We start from the raw sequence: 16116 nt of genomic DNA, 5'->3' as shown, positions 1-16116 counted from the left end.
CCTGTGCAACTGGAGTGACATCATCGGCTTGGACAATAAAACTTGGTTCTGATTATGATGAGGTAACAGCATCTGAAATCACTAATGTTTACCACACTGTCCAATACTCTCAGTGACACACGCCAGCGCACTGTGGTAGTAAGGCAACACTGGTTAGATTCCAAAAAAATGGTGGTTTGTGTACAAAAGCAGCATGTAGGCCACCCCTTAGTATTGGTAATGTGTCCCACATTGTCTCACGCAAGCAAACTTGTTCCACAATCTGGTCATCCTTCCACAACGTCTGCAGACCCTGCCAGAACCCCTGTTTTTAGTTGTTTACCTCTGTCTTTCTCACACACACAGACACAAATGCAAAGATAGATATAACTGTTTACTGTGTGTCCCCACACACACACACACACGCATGCAGGGATGAACACACGCTCACACACACCCTAAGTGAAGTAAGACGTTGAAAAGGCTCATGGGATCTCACCTCGTCAAATGAAAAGCTTGCAAGGTCTGGCACTCATCTAGGCTATTATCCTCACATGGAAGGCCCCCCATCTCACACCATTAGACAAACACACACACACACACACACACACCCTCTTAGGCACCAGCATGAGGGCATAAAGGGAAAGAAGGAGACTTTTAATGGCGTGACACCTTTTATGGATGGGTTAGTGTCAGCCAGATTGAAAAAACAGATAGAGATGAGGGGAATACCATCATCATTACCTTCAACCTCTCACACACTGGAGGCAGTGATGCATTTGAATGTTCATGCACAAGGCCTAAGAGGTTAAAACATGCCTTTATCCGACTGTCATTCTTGATAAGAGTTGTCTGAATTTCTTGATGATGCCGGCAGAGGAACATTCTGCCCTCCTTTCTCGTCGTACCCCTGGTGATTTCACCCTCATCTTACCTTCAATTCTGCTTCAGTTTTACATAACACTCAAAACAAACCATAGAAATGTGCCTCTTGAATAAATGAATGTCTTTATGGCATTGTTAAAGCACACAAGCCATATTTAGTGTCTCTCCAGACCCAAATAAATCAAACCAGAAGCATTCACTCAAGCACCAGCCATTACACCTTAGTAATGCACTATTTTACCCCCCATGCACACACACACACACACAAACTTTCTTTCCTGTCTTGCAAATTTCCTTGGCTCATTCTGGCGACCTAGTTTACAGCCCTCGCCTCTGAGCCACAGAGAGTTGGTTCCTTTTGAAGATGCATTGAGCAGCACAGCATGACAAGCCCATTATAGAGCCGGAGGAGGAGAAATCGCTCAATTACCAACTGGCACCTCATGAGGGAAAAGCAATGCGCACTGTTCACTTAAGTATATCAGTTTTTATGACTCAATAATAAATATTCTCAAGTGTTGCACACAATAATCTATTCTCTTTTATACTAAGAGTTAAATTCATATATTCTGCATCAAATGAATGCTTCTTGTACCGCTGCTAGACAGCTTAATAGCAGCCATTACCTTTCTTATGTTTTCGTATTAGTGATCATAAACACACCTATAAGCTGTCTCATATTTTCTCCTGGCCCTGAAAGTCACACAAGTTGGAATATCAGACAATGAGTAAAGGAGCAATAGCAATAGAAAACCACAGTGGCGGACCGTGCATTTGGCCTTCACTGGGGACATACCTGACTTAGTTCACCTCTTAATATAACCACTATCATGTTGCAATTATTAAAAAACAAGAAGAATAGAGAAGAATATATTAGTCCATTCAGTAAAGAGTTATTGGAACTAAAAGTTATCTGTTAGGTCTTTGAGCTAAGAGGCTTGTTAACTGCTTGCTAGAGCTAAAGTTTATTGAGAAGCTGCATTTATACTATACTATATACAAACTAGTCTTGTTTTGTGATGCAGTTTATGCTTGTAATAATAAGTTATGATTGTTGCTTCTGTTTTGTTCCATTTTTCTGCATATAAACCTATCATGGTCCCCTGTAATTACAGTGTATTACATTACAGTGAACCTAACGGAAATCAGTTTGCTTTTTATGTACTTACAGAGGATGTCAGTTGAGTAGGCAAAGACATATTTGCCTGTTCACTGCTAAAAGAGTATGACCATATGCGTGCATCCTCTGTGTGTCTGAGGCGCATTCACACATGTACTTAGAGCTGTCTACTTGTGATTGGATCACTGAAGATGCATGTTAATGTCAGGTGTAAACAGGGCCTGATATTGCTGTCATTCTGGCAGGCCCTGTCATCTCTCTCAAATTACAGTGAACATTAAGTTCCCTGACTGAGGCCTTTCTTGCCTGATTACTGGCTAACTTCCAGAGGAGTGCATTTTACCGATTTGATTAATAAAATTCTAATTAAATGTGCAAAAAGTAAGGGGGTGAGTACAAGATTTTAAGATAAAAGTCAGTATACTGTGTTGGTTCTTTTCCAATTCTTTTACAGTTTATGCAATGTTGCAAAGAGGCACATCTGCAGGACATATTAGCCAACGTTAAGAACTTAACAGTTACCTGATAAAGTGATAATAAATGAGTAAAATAGCACAAGTGTGCATGCAAATACAGTTGGACACACCCACACAGGAGCATGAAGGCATTCACAGAAGCAATCAGGCAGACACACAGTACAGTAGATGCAACCATGCTGCACTGATGAATCCTCATACACATAAACACACAGACACACACACACACTCACTCACACACACATACAAATCCCTTGTACAACAATAGTGAAATATTAATCCAGGCTCACAGACGGGCTCTTCCTCAGTAAGATGAGGGCGAAGTGGGTCGTCGAGTTTAGAAACAGTAACCTACATATCACCAGGTTATTTCACATTAAAATCACTCCGCTTATTTTACTGTCTTTTATTGCAGTAATATAATTTAGCAAATGTCCTCTGGCTGTGCAGGAAGATGAAAGAAGTATGTGTGTTAAAGTAGAATAAAACCAGTGTGACGAACTGCCGCGACAGCCCTCTGAATCAGTTCCTTAAAAAAACTGGCATTTGACAAAGCAGATTCCTGCAGAAAACTGGAAGCACAGCAGTCTGTGTTCCTGCACTGTCTCATTACACACAAATTCAACGTGACACGTTTGCACAGTCCGTATGTGATAGGTTGCTGCATCTTAGTGTTTGATTCACTCGAACATCTTTCTTTTTCTGTGTATGAGATGTCACAGCTACTGCTTCAGAAGCACTGCCATCATCAGAATCCACACCGTCTGAGAAGTGTTTCATTCACCATACTACGGCGTATATGGGTGCTGGGTATGGATGTGTGCTCGGTGCTTGTACTTTCAAGATGACACATGTAATTAGCATGCAGTAGGAAAGGTCAGTTTGATTTTGCGTCTGTCGCCGTGACATAGTGCATGCGGAAGTGAAACTAAAGAGACTGAGGAACGAGCTGCCTCATTGTGCAGCCGAGTATAAGCTTTTCAGCCTTACAGAGGCAGTTTTACAGACATTAGCTCACGCCATAAGTGGGCTACATCGAGCATTTGTAATCAGAGCAGGCTTTTTTCTCCCTCAAAAACCTCCTCAGCTCAGTGAAGAGGGAGAAAAGAGAGAAGAGGATGAAATCACAAATAAAGAGCTGTCAGTGTTTATAAGAATGCTGCTATTTTCTGTGTATTATTTTCATGGTGTGAACACCCTGAGTGTCTTTCTGTAAGTATCTATTTGAGCTGCTCCAGGCTCTTCGTGTTGGTCTTTGTTCCAGTCTGTCTTTGTTTTAAGTTGGAGGAGGAGATTTGGGCTTAATTCATTACAAATTTTGGACCATTTGTAAAACTGAGGTTCTCTCTCGGGGAGGTTTAGCGTTTCAGAGGACAATCAATGCCTGAATCGACTTGAATTCAACTTTAATTGTAAATGTATCATGCCTACATTTTTCCTGGGATTTTGGTAGCACAGTGAACATCCATCCATCCATTTTCTATACCGCTTATCCGTCAGGGTCGCGGGGGAGGGAGCCTATCCCAGCTGACTACGGGCAAGAGGCGGGGTTCACCCTGGGCTGGTCGCCAGTCCAACACATTCTCAGCCAATTAACCTAATGTGCATGTTTTTGGTATTGTGGGAGGAAGCCGGAGTACCCGGAGAAAACCCACGCAGGCACAGGGAGAACATGCAAACTCCACATAGAAGGGCCCAGACCGGGATGCGAACCTGGAACCCTCTTGCTATGAGGCGACAGTGCTAACCACTGCACCACCGTGCCACCCGCACAGTGAACATATATTTTAACACACTGTGCTGCTGCTCGAGTCACAAGAAAAATGTTTAATTTGATCAATGTGTACATTTTAGCACATGCTTTTACACGAACTATGTATGTTATAACTAACTGTATGAATGGATGGAATGGAAAAAGGCACTGGCTGTATGGAGTGGGGCACTTTTGCACAAAAAGTCATGACACGTTTAAGGTGAAACAGTTCCAGATCCTGGTGAAAATAAAACTATGTAACATAAAGACTTTTTTAACAGTTTACTATTTAACAGTTGAGAGACATGAATCATCTAGAACAGCCTACCTGGTGTGTGTTTTCTCGTATATTGGGCCAACAGAGGGTCATGTTTTATCTGTCATACAAGGACATCCAAGATGGTGGCACCAGGAGGGCAGTTTCTGCCAACACTGTACTTGGCTGCCGTTGTTTCTATGACATACTTTCCCACAGTTCAGTTGAGTCCAAGTGACAGCTGCTCATGACCGTTTTGCTGTATTGCTGAGTACCAGCTGTGGTCCAACGGCCCGCTCTAAAGACAACTGGCACACCACACAAACACACCCACTTTCTGTGCACATGAGGCCCCGTGACCAATTGTAATAATCACTCCAGAAGCACATGAGGAGGCGACTGAGGCGCACGTGGAGAACGTTACCATACAGACTTCACAAAAACAACTCTGGTAAAGACAACACATGGAGAGCAGAATTTTACGCAATTTCTAGCAATTAACTAAACAACAAGCACTCAAAACCAAGCCAGTATACATGATGGGTTTAATAGCTGTGCTCCCTTTTTGCAAAACGGGTTGACTCGCATCTGAGAGCTGACATTTCTAGGAGACTTGTCAATGAATGATGATCCCTTGTGTCAAAAGTGTGTTGAAAGGAGAGGCTCGCAAGCTAGGTTAATTACAACTGTTAACTAAACACGCTAGATGTTGCCTTCCGTTCATATATTTATATGTTAATGCAACGTTGGTCCAGTTGTGACCTCACTTCTATGTTAACCTGTGATTCAAATCATAGCGAGGCCTCTCTCTCCAGGTTTGACCAACAACGGCTAACAACGTTGACCCCTCGGCATGATAGCTGCCTGTGTGGCTGAACACAGTACCAGTACCAATAGTTCAGAAGGGACGTTTTTGCACTTTAAACGTTCCATGCATTCAGAACTCCCTCGCAATGCAGAGATATGTTTTGATGCTGCAAATACGTAACCACAGGCAAAAACTCCTGCTATCTTATCAAACGCTCCCTTATCTATGGAAAATCCATGCCAACTGTGTCAGAGGTGATCAGTTACACATCTGGAAGAAAATAAGAGAAACTGTAAATGGAAAGAGATGGATGTTATGATGACGATGATGAGGAGGAGAGGTGCAGAGACTGGTTCATTATCTGATTCAACTATAAATTCATTTTGTATGGACCAGCATGGATGGGCTTTGGGAAACCATGACTAAATGTTTATTCCTGGTAAAAACAATCACACAAAGGGAAGAGAAGTCATGTCATGGTATTTTAGTTCTGAATAAGGTATGTCCAAAACAAAAGGCTGTCTGTGGAAACCTGCCAAATGAACAGGAAAGAGGACAGATTAGCTCAGTCAGCACTGAGCCAGCATCACAGTGCTTTTAGTAGGAGAGCTGGTTAATAGGTCAAAAGTTTACAGGTCATACATTCAGCTGCAAAGATCCCATAACATGTCTGCCTCATCATGATGCTTCTCATGTGTGGCCTCCAGGCTTCTGCCTTATTAGAGCTGCTAAGAGGAAGAATTACTTTATTATCCACTGTTAATTATTAATAAACATGTCAACCGACACAGTAGCTTGCCTATTTTACAACAAATCACTTATCATTTACAGCACCATCCTGCTACTACATTTTATAAATCTGAGTGGATTTTCTCAACCACTCCAACCACTTATTTATTTCCATTCAGTTCTGTAAAACATAAAAATTTGCGCTCAACAGAAATAATAACTTTGACAAAAATCAATGCAGACTTGATGCAAATACAAATAAAATACAAACCTCAAGTTTCAGATTTTCACTCTGTAAAAAAGTGAATGGAACCTATTATTCTATCTATGCACATGAAAATCATATGCAAGGACTTTTTACTTTTAAAAAAAAATGAAATTTTATCCAACAATTCCGAGCAGTTTCAACATTTGCACCAACGGATTGGTGCAAATTTCAATACAATTCCAAGAGAATGAACCCTCGTGATCCATTAACTTCTTTTTTCATGCCACCAGCATGTCAAAATTTGATTTTGTTTGCTTTACAAAACACAAAATACCTGCAAAATCAAAAATGCAAGCATGTCAAATTCTAAAAAAGGGATAAACGTGTTAGATATTATACCTGTTAAACTTCAACATGTTAGCATTGCCACTGTGAGTATGTCAGTACACTGATGTTAGTAATAAGCACAACCATTAGCATCAGATTCTTAAACATAATGTTTGGCTTCCATGCAGGTCCATTTGACATAAATGTTGTCACCTGCGAATGTCCACACATGTCTATACAGACCTGTCTGGATGTCCACATGCAGTCCAAACCATATGCAAGCCTGTCATGTGCACACATCCACTGTAGTATACACCCATCAGCCAGTACACCACTGCTTGGACAAGTGTTTGAATTTCCCCATTGACTGTTACGCTTTCAGAATGAATAGACAGGAGCTTGGGTTGCATACCATAACTCTTCTAAGAGAATCAGCACAGTCCTCTAAGGCTATAGCGAGTGAGTTTATCCCAGCGGGCAGAACCATGTGCTACATGTAAGTTCAGCTACAGACAACAGACAGTAAAAACTAGCTTTTTCTTCAACCAGTTAAATGGCCCACAGTTTCAACATCTACACTCATAGAATCTGAAGTCACAGTACGTAACTAGCATTTTTTTCATTTAAGCTTCGCCCTCTAAGGCCGTTGCTAGTGGGATAAAGGTGAAGCAGGATAGGGTCCATGCCCTATTGGGTCCAGAGTACACACACAGCTCACACCCACCTCATGAGATCAATGATCAATCAATCATCCATACCCAGTCAACGAGTGAGAGCGCAATGGTGCATGACAGTACATCGTATGTGCTCAGAGGTTACAGAAATGGTACAATATCTGACATTCATCATAAGGGAATGAAACTGGAAAACAACATGAAAAGTACTGCAGTGGAAAAAGGCAGAGCAGGAAAGAAAACAGGTCTCCATGTGCCAAGAGGCATGAGGGAGATCTCACAGTTAAGGCACCCCAAACAGCAATCTGACAAAACACTCAGGAGTGAGTCATAGAGAAACGAGAGGCATCCCACAAATAGAAACAAATGAAAAAGCAGGGGGGGTTGGGGGTTGGAGGTTGATAGAATATTTAAAATTAGAATACGTTCTCATATGAGTGGAAAGTGTTGTTCTTGAAACTGCATTTATGCCATGTTTTGAATTAATCATGTAATGAGATATACTAGTTCAGTACAGTTTAAAAACAAATATTACTACTATATTATTACTACTAAGACTACTATAGAAAAGTGAAGATAAAGACTTAATATCTGGGAATAGTAGCCAGCAAAGTAACCCTACGCTATGGTCAGACAAAGCCTAAACTATATCCCTGTCTTATTTGTCTTGTTTGACTTTTTCTTTCTACAATCAATATTTCCATTCGCGGTGGTTGAAACAGGACCAGTGCACAGTAAGTGGTTTTGTTGTCTGTCACACGGCGTCAGTGTTCTTACAATTTATAACATTTCATTTCCTCTCTTCTTAAATAAGCAAGGTTATAAAGCTGCATTCACACATTCCTGTTTATTGTTATTCTACAACTGTGACATAACAAGTCTCACAACAATCAGCATCAGTTAATAAGTGGAAGGAGACCTGAAAGTTGGCAATAACAGCAGGGTGGGAAACTTCCTATATTGCAGTTATGTTGTTGGTCAGTTAGAGACGGGGATTTCTGATTCAGTGAGAGGTTAGGTAAACATTAAGCTTTGGGAGCCCAGCTCTCTTTCTCTCGCACACACTTGCCAGTCACATTTTTTGTGAATTTGGCAGCCTTGATAGGCGGGTGAACTCCATGTTTCCGCTGATTGCTGCTGCGGAGTTGCCGGCCAAAGAGTTGCTGGCTGCACGTAGACAGTGTGAATTTCCTTCCAAATGTTAAAAAATAAAACCCCTCTCACTGCTTTTAAGCTTTGTGATGACATATATTCAAATCAAATTTTCCTTGCTTCTCCTTTGCTTTTTTTCCCCTATGCGAATGTCCTGTCACTTATTTTGGTTCCCTTTTCCACCGTCTGTCCTCCCTCGTAGACACTGGCTACTGTATGAAAGAGAATTTACATGACAGCAAAGGATTGCAGAGGATCCAAACAGTGTTTGCTTGGTGTTTGCACGCGGGACTGTTGTTGTGTAAAAGTCCAGCAGAGTTTGATGCCTCTAGACCACAACCTTTGATTGAAAAGTCAGGCACTATGACTGAGTCATAAAGATGTCAGGACGAATTAGTGAGATTTACAGTGAGAGAAACATAAAACTTTAGAAAATGCCAGGGAAAAACCATCGCGTTCTCATCCCAGCTTGTCACATAGCGATGTCTTGTCACGCCCTTGTGCGTCTCACCCAGACGTGCCAGGTACCCTCTGGCGTCTGTAGCCAACCCGCAGAGCTTCTCTTTTAGCGTCTGTGGTTGAGCAGCAAAGCCTTAACACATGCTTAGCATAACGTTTGGGTCAAGTTTAGGCACTAAAACTGCGTAAAGCGAAAACGAAGAGGAACAAAGATGAGACAGAGACAGACAGGCAGCAACAAGACTGTCCCACACAAGAATGCACTGCAAGAAAATGGTGCTTATCTGCGATTAGATAATGTTTGTGTTTTCTTCTGGTTGAACTTAGAACTGCATAGAATTTATGCAACCTTGAAAAGGTGTCTTGTGTCCAGTATTTTTTACTAGACTCTGCGTTTCTATGTGTAAAAAGTTGTCCGTAGTCCGAATCGCAACAATTACGAGAATAAGACTGAATAAAGCTGAAGAATACTGAAGAATACTGCAATATTTCTTTAGTAGTAGTTCTGTTGTCATGCAGCTAGCACATTTCCTAACCCAGTGAGTGATTGTCAGACCTTTGAAGCACAAGTAATCATTTTCAAGTAATCACCACTTTCTAAGCAGATAAATTATTGACAATGGCTCTTAGCACTTATACTCTTTAAAGAGTCTTAATTTGGTCCCTGTGAGGACTGGAGCGTGTGCGCACGTGTGTGTTTGAGAGTGTATGGGTCATGGTTCAAATGCAGCTCTGCAGTTCGGCAACTCTGTGCTGTCCTGTGTGTGTGTGTGTGTGTTGAGAAAGCCTTTGCTGTGGTCTGTGAGTTCGCCCGTGTTGCGACACAGCCACAGTCCAGCTCATTAAAACTCAGCTTAGACACACATCTTAACACTCTTAATCACAGCTCCTTCTCACGCTCGCCTGCTCATCCTCCCACACTGTCCTCTCATGCGGGGAAACACAGGACTTCAGACATTCAGTGTACCAAACATTAAGAATCCCAACTTGCAAAATGCAGGCATCCTTTAATGCCATTAATCCTAGAGGGATTTATGGTATCACTGATACCCAATAGTCAGACTACAACCTTAATCTGAAGTATTATTACATTGCTATCATAACATTATTATACCAAATAATAATTTTCTTTGTTCAGCTGAAGATATTCACAGGAATACTATAAATACTCGTGAGTAAAAGAGGTCAAATCAATAAAGGATCATTCCTTTCAAGTAGTTTCCCCTGCTTAGTCCATTTTAAGAAAGCATCAAGTCTGTAATAAATCCACTGTCAGTGTATTTTACACAAGCGATAATCCACAGAGGAAAGCATTAATATTAACATTTACAATACATTTTTTATGTTAAACCACAGCTGAGGCAGGTTTGTTGTTACAGCTCTGATAATTGGGCACTGGGAGCAGGCCTGGTGGTACAGATAAAATAACAAGGCTAAGGGTGTTTTCACATATAGTCCTTTTTAAACCAAGCAAAATCAGTCCCCTTAAAGTGGACAAAAAAGTGAACCACCAGAAAAGGGACTCAGTTCTCAGTTCCTTTGAAAGAGGGCCCAGTTCTCTTTCTGGTCCTATTCAGAGCTGAAGAGGGCCCAGTTCTCTTTCTGGTACTCTTCAGCTCTGATGAGGCCTCAGTCCTCTTTCTGTTCACTCTACTCTTCTTCTAGAGCCTTTGCTGCTTTGGATTATGGGTAAGATGGCAGCTGTTGTTTTTGCCTTATGCCTTGCTGTTGTATGTAGTGAGACTGGCCCACAGACATAAAGAAAACCAAGTGAAAAAAGCAAAAAGCAAGTGAAGAAGAACAATTCGAGCACAATGTCATGTGATCTGACTACGGCAAGCCTAAAAGGGCTAAAATACAGTGGGAAGAAGGCAAAGTAAACCTGGAGCGCTTTTCGTTTCACAGTGCACAGGTTAAAGGGACAGTTCACCCCAAAATAAATAAAAAATAATAATAAATGTTTTTCCTCTTGCCTGTAGTGCTTTTATCTATGCGGAATTGATATCATAGAGATGTCTGTCTCTCAGATATTATGGAACTAGTCGGCCCTTCACTTTTACATTTGAAAAACTCAACAGTAATGTTTCTGTCCATGACCTTATCGGTGTTCCGATTTACTTATTTATTTTGCAGTAATGACCCCCTTGCCGTACATTATCCCTTACATAATCAGCTCAGTGGTTATAAAATGGAGTCACACACTGCTGTTTGGATTAGAGCCAAAAACATGCAGTAAATAATCTGTTCAGAGCCAAGAAAACTAGAACCCTGGTCCAAACTAAATTGGATTTGAACATTTTTGACTGGACTTCACTGTACCTTTCCAACATACTGTCTGTGTAGTGTGGTGGATGGGCTGAACCACAGCTGCAATTTAAGTGGTTTATAAAGGATGGAAAAATCATTTCAATGTGATTTCCACTCACATCAACAGAGACACAATGGTTTTCCTTGAAAATAACCAAATCCTGTCTCACTGCAGGCTGTAGAGTTGGCCAAAAGACTGAAGACAGACAATTTCACTGCTCCACACAGCTGGAGCAGCACACCACCACTGCAGCCCAGAATCTATAAAGGAAATCAGTCATCATGTTAGTTCTAATTGCAGCAGATGACTTTTGGCAACTCACAATGAAACTTTAATGGCAACAGCTGGATTCTTTGCACTTTTGTGCACACATGAATCGGTTTATACCTTTACTGTCTACAGTTTAAGATTTACAAGCCTGGAATAAGACGGAGGGTATTTGCTGCTAGGTCCTGTCTGGATGAAATATGGAACCTGCTCTGTGTCCAAACGTATGGAGGAGCACAAACAGCACAGAGTTTGCTTTGTGTTTAGATGAACAGATAGAGACAGAGAGAGGAAGATAGAAAGATGGATGTCGAGAGATAAGGCAAGCAACGCCGTGCTCTGCAATAACACGTTAAGCTAACACAGACAACCCAGTTTTGTTTTCCCACGGGATATACAGTAGGTCCCAGTGAAAGACACACACACACACACACACACACACACACACACACACACACACACAAATATAGTCAAAAACACAGAGATCCCATCTGCCCCAGCGCTTTAATCAGCTTATCACTCCCTGCGCTGAGGCTGTTCAGAGATACTATGTCAAGCTTTGACATACATTAGTGGTGCTGTTGGGATCAAGCAATATACTGTGTCCAACACACACACACACACACATTTGAACATGAGTGCAAAAAAAAAAAACAAAAAAACAAAACGCACTGCTCCTCACATTTTCATCTCGAAAATATTGGAAACATTCTTCTCGTGTAAGTACCATAAAAATCATTAAACATGCACACGCACATACTCTGAGCCGAGGACTTACTGCTCAGAAAATCAACACAAACAAGACCCAGACACGCGACCCAGCATGCACAGGCAAAGACAAACTCAGTGTGTGTGTGTGTGTGCGTGTGTGTGAACTGAAAGGATGCCAAAGCCCAGCTGATCTCTCAGTAAATATGGACATACGGTCAGTCTCTGTGGGGAGAGAGTATGAGGATGATACAGAGATGGTTCTTGGCGTGTTTTCCTCATCTGTCCACAGGGAGACCACAGCAGGCAGAGACATCTTATCCTCCCAGGACATGTGTTCCTTTCCCAAAGCTTAAGCATTTAGCCTTTTTGACTCTTCACATCGCTGTGGGGAACAGGTCAGAGGTGTCCACTCTTGGTTACATAATAATGAAACTGTTACAGGATAAAAACAAGGGCATTGTCATGCCAGACTGACTAGTTAGTTATGTAAGTTCCACACAGTGGTTTGGAGAAGAATGTGAAATGTGTCTATCATGTTGTGACTTGGTCAAAACAAAACTGTTATTACTTGGAACAGAAGCTGGCAGCTACAGCCAGTCTGCGATCTTTCTTTTCATATCTGCATCAAAAAGCCATAATTTCTGCTCTGCTACTTCAGGGCTCCAGTCAAGTTCACTTGGAAGCGAACAAATGGAAGAAATGATGCATTTTTCTATGTTGGATATGCTATGCAGACAAGTTCATAGTTTAATATCTCAACATTATAGAGGATGCAGTCTCATAAAATATGATCACTTTCTCAGGGTGTCTGGCAGCTTAGTAGTTAAGACACATAGAACAACAACATCCCTGCTTGAGTTCCAGCCAGGGAACTCTCTCTTTTTCTCTGTTTCCTGTTTATAGCCACACTGCAAACATGAAAGGAAAGCTGCCAAAATATGTATCGTCGAAACAGCTTTAATTGCATGTAACTATTCATGAATTCCATATTCGTTAACACAGGTGTCTGTATTCAGATCACCTGCATGTATATGTGGAGCCACAGCTTTCACATTTCCAGCTGCTTGCCCTGGTGCACTCATACAATGTCATGTCTCTGCCAGTACTGTTAGCTAAAGTTGGTGCTTCTTGAAGAGAACAGAGTAAACAGTTACAGGTTCACCCGCAATACTAGGGAAAATTAGAAAAGAGGCCAACTAAAAGTAGTCACCACCATTTCGTGACAGAAGAAAAACTACCTCCTGTTTTAATTTCACTGAAAATGAATAGCGTCAGAACATCCTGCCATGAGCGCAGAGCTGCTGATATCACTTACTGGACATTAAAGCCCCTGAGATGCACAGCTTCTTCTAATCAAAGCTAACACATTACATATGGATGTGAAGAAAATCACTTAAACCCTCAAGGTATCCAACCAGTTTTCCCCATCTAGTTCTTCCCGTTTCTACCTCCTTCCACCAAGTTCCTCTTCCATTTCGGGGCCTTTAAACTGCTGTGATCTGTTGGTTTTCTTAAATCTCTGCTTCTGTGTCTCCCCTCCGTGTTGCTGGCTGTTAATCAGAGTTGCCAGGGACATCAGGCGGCTGCTGTCACCATGCCCAGGCCCCAGGCTCCAGTCGGCGATATTTTATCTTTTCCAACAACAGCGTGCTGCACCCCACCACATTTCTCCAGCCACCCACACCCTCAAAACCAGTAAATTGTGAGAGGAGTAAACCGAGGCCACGTTCAGGACAAAATTATGCGTGCAATAATGTCATGATGTGAAGCAACTGTGATAACTGACAAGCGAGCCCACTGCGGAGTGGTCACGAGCCACAGTCTATCTGTCTGCAAGCTCTGTGATTTCATAACTCAGATGGGAGCTGCCAAATATCAGAAGTGCTCATCAGAAGTGGCATTTGATGCTGTAAGCTAACTCTTTGCAGGGAAACAAACACAAGACGGGAAGCTCAGTGGTGCTGCTGTATCGTACCTCAGACTGTTCTGACCCTCAAGGTGGTTTTGTATTACTGAGCTGAAGTTTGGGGGACGTCGTCAGTTACACGCATTAAACATTAAACTCATGAGGAGAACTGCTCAGCCTGTGAAAACAGTTGTAAGCCTAATGATGTCATCAGGCTTATCTTTGCTTTGGCTTGGACACCACAAACAGAAAGCCTGCGTTACAAAGTGGAGGTGTGGCCTTAAAGAGATGAGGGTGTTCAGATTTGAAGTCTAAGAAAAGACGCTACAGAACGAAGGATCCAGTGTTTCTGGAGCATGACTACATTCTGGGGACTAAATATCAGGAATATCTCAGCCTCTGCTGCTTTGATTTTGGATTCTTTTTTTTTACTTTTTGGAATCTTAAGATCATAATAACATTATAGAAATGTGGCTTTGAAAAGTTTGCGGTTTGTTCTTTAGTGGAGAGGAAGCACATCTATTCAGCTTGGATTCAAAGCAGTTAATATCCAAAGTTTACGTCCAAAAAGTTAAAACCAAACTCAGACCTTATTGAGTTACAAAGTCATAGCGAAAATTGTCCATAGAAATGTCCTGCAGCATAATCTCCTTCTTCACCATCAACAGATGTTACTTGCATTATTTAATCTGTATCTGTGAGCTACAAACTCTGCCACAGGTGAAATGCTGATCATCACAACAGGCTTCCACACTGCAATAACAGTGGGAACACTGCCATAATGAAACCTTTACATGATAATGTGAGCAACTAGTTGTGAGGCTACAAACCTACGGCTACTCTCACACTGCAAGCTGTGGTGCTCAATTCAGATTTATTGCTTGTATCTGATTTGTTTGTTTGGCCATTCACGCCATTATTATATAAATGTGACCAATATCAGATTCCAACGTGACCTGGCCAAGGTCCTGAAATTAGTCACATGCACAACAAACAATAATAAGACATCCCACACAGCACACTGTGGCACAGAAGCAAACATGGAGGCCAATGAAGTCAGTATTTATGGTTTCATGGAGAGGATTCATGAACAGATGGTAACAAGGACAAGGAGAAACAAAGGCAAATTTCTAATTACGCCTTTTGGATGCTACTCCTGTATGGAGGTGTATGTGAAAGCAGAGTTGGAGTCAGGAGCGAAGGAATCCAAACATCCAACATCCATCCAACCATCCATTTTCTATACCGCTTATCCGTCAGGGTCGCGGGGGAGCTGGAGCCTATCCCAGCTGACTACGGGCGAGAGGCAGGGTTCACCCTGGACTGGTCGCCAGTCCATCGCAGGGCCAACACACAAAGACAGACAACCACACACTCTCACTCTCACACCTAGGGGCAATTTAGAGTAGCCAATTAACCTAATGTGCATGTTTTTGGTATTGTGGGAGGAAGCCGGAGTACCCGGAGAAAACCCACGCAGGCACAGGGAGAACATGCAAACTCCACATAGAAGGGCCCAGACCGGGATTCGATGAGGATTCTATGAGGTGACAGTTCTAACCACTGCACCACCGTGCCGCCCAACATCCAACATAGCATCCAAAATTTCATGTTTGCATCCACTGACTCCCGCCAGTGCAGAATAGTGACACATCGTTTTAGAGTGATGTCAAAGTCCCATGAATTTTGACATAACAAAGGAAAAAATGATTTAGGACCACACATGGACCTAATCAGAACTGAAAAGATTCTACGTGGTCACATTGTCATGAAACAAACAAATCTGAATCCAAAAAAAAAACCTGATTCGGGCTGATTTTGTCTGCAGTGTGAACATAACCCAAGAGTCAAGTGAGAGTGAGAATTTGAGTGCGTGTGGACATTTTGCAATCTAAGTGATGGAGCTGCTAGCTCCCAACAGCACAATTACAGTAAATTTTCACTTTCACTGAGCTCTCATCCAGGGGAGCTCGGTGAAAGTGCTCTATGTAAATTATTGATGCTGAAATAAGATTTGATGGATGAAACACCTGCCTCGGCCCAACTGGACCCACACCAGATTTCAGATAATAAACCAAGGCCTTGGCAGCGGCACTGC

This window comes from Scatophagus argus, chromosome 8 (genome assembly GCF_020382885.2).
Source record: "Scatophagus argus isolate fScaArg1 chromosome 8, fScaArg1.pri, whole genome shotgun sequence".
NCBI classification, from domain to species: domain Eukaryota; kingdom Metazoa; phylum Chordata; class Actinopteri; family Scatophagidae; genus Scatophagus; species Scatophagus argus.
This window is presented reverse-complemented; position numbering follows the sequence as displayed.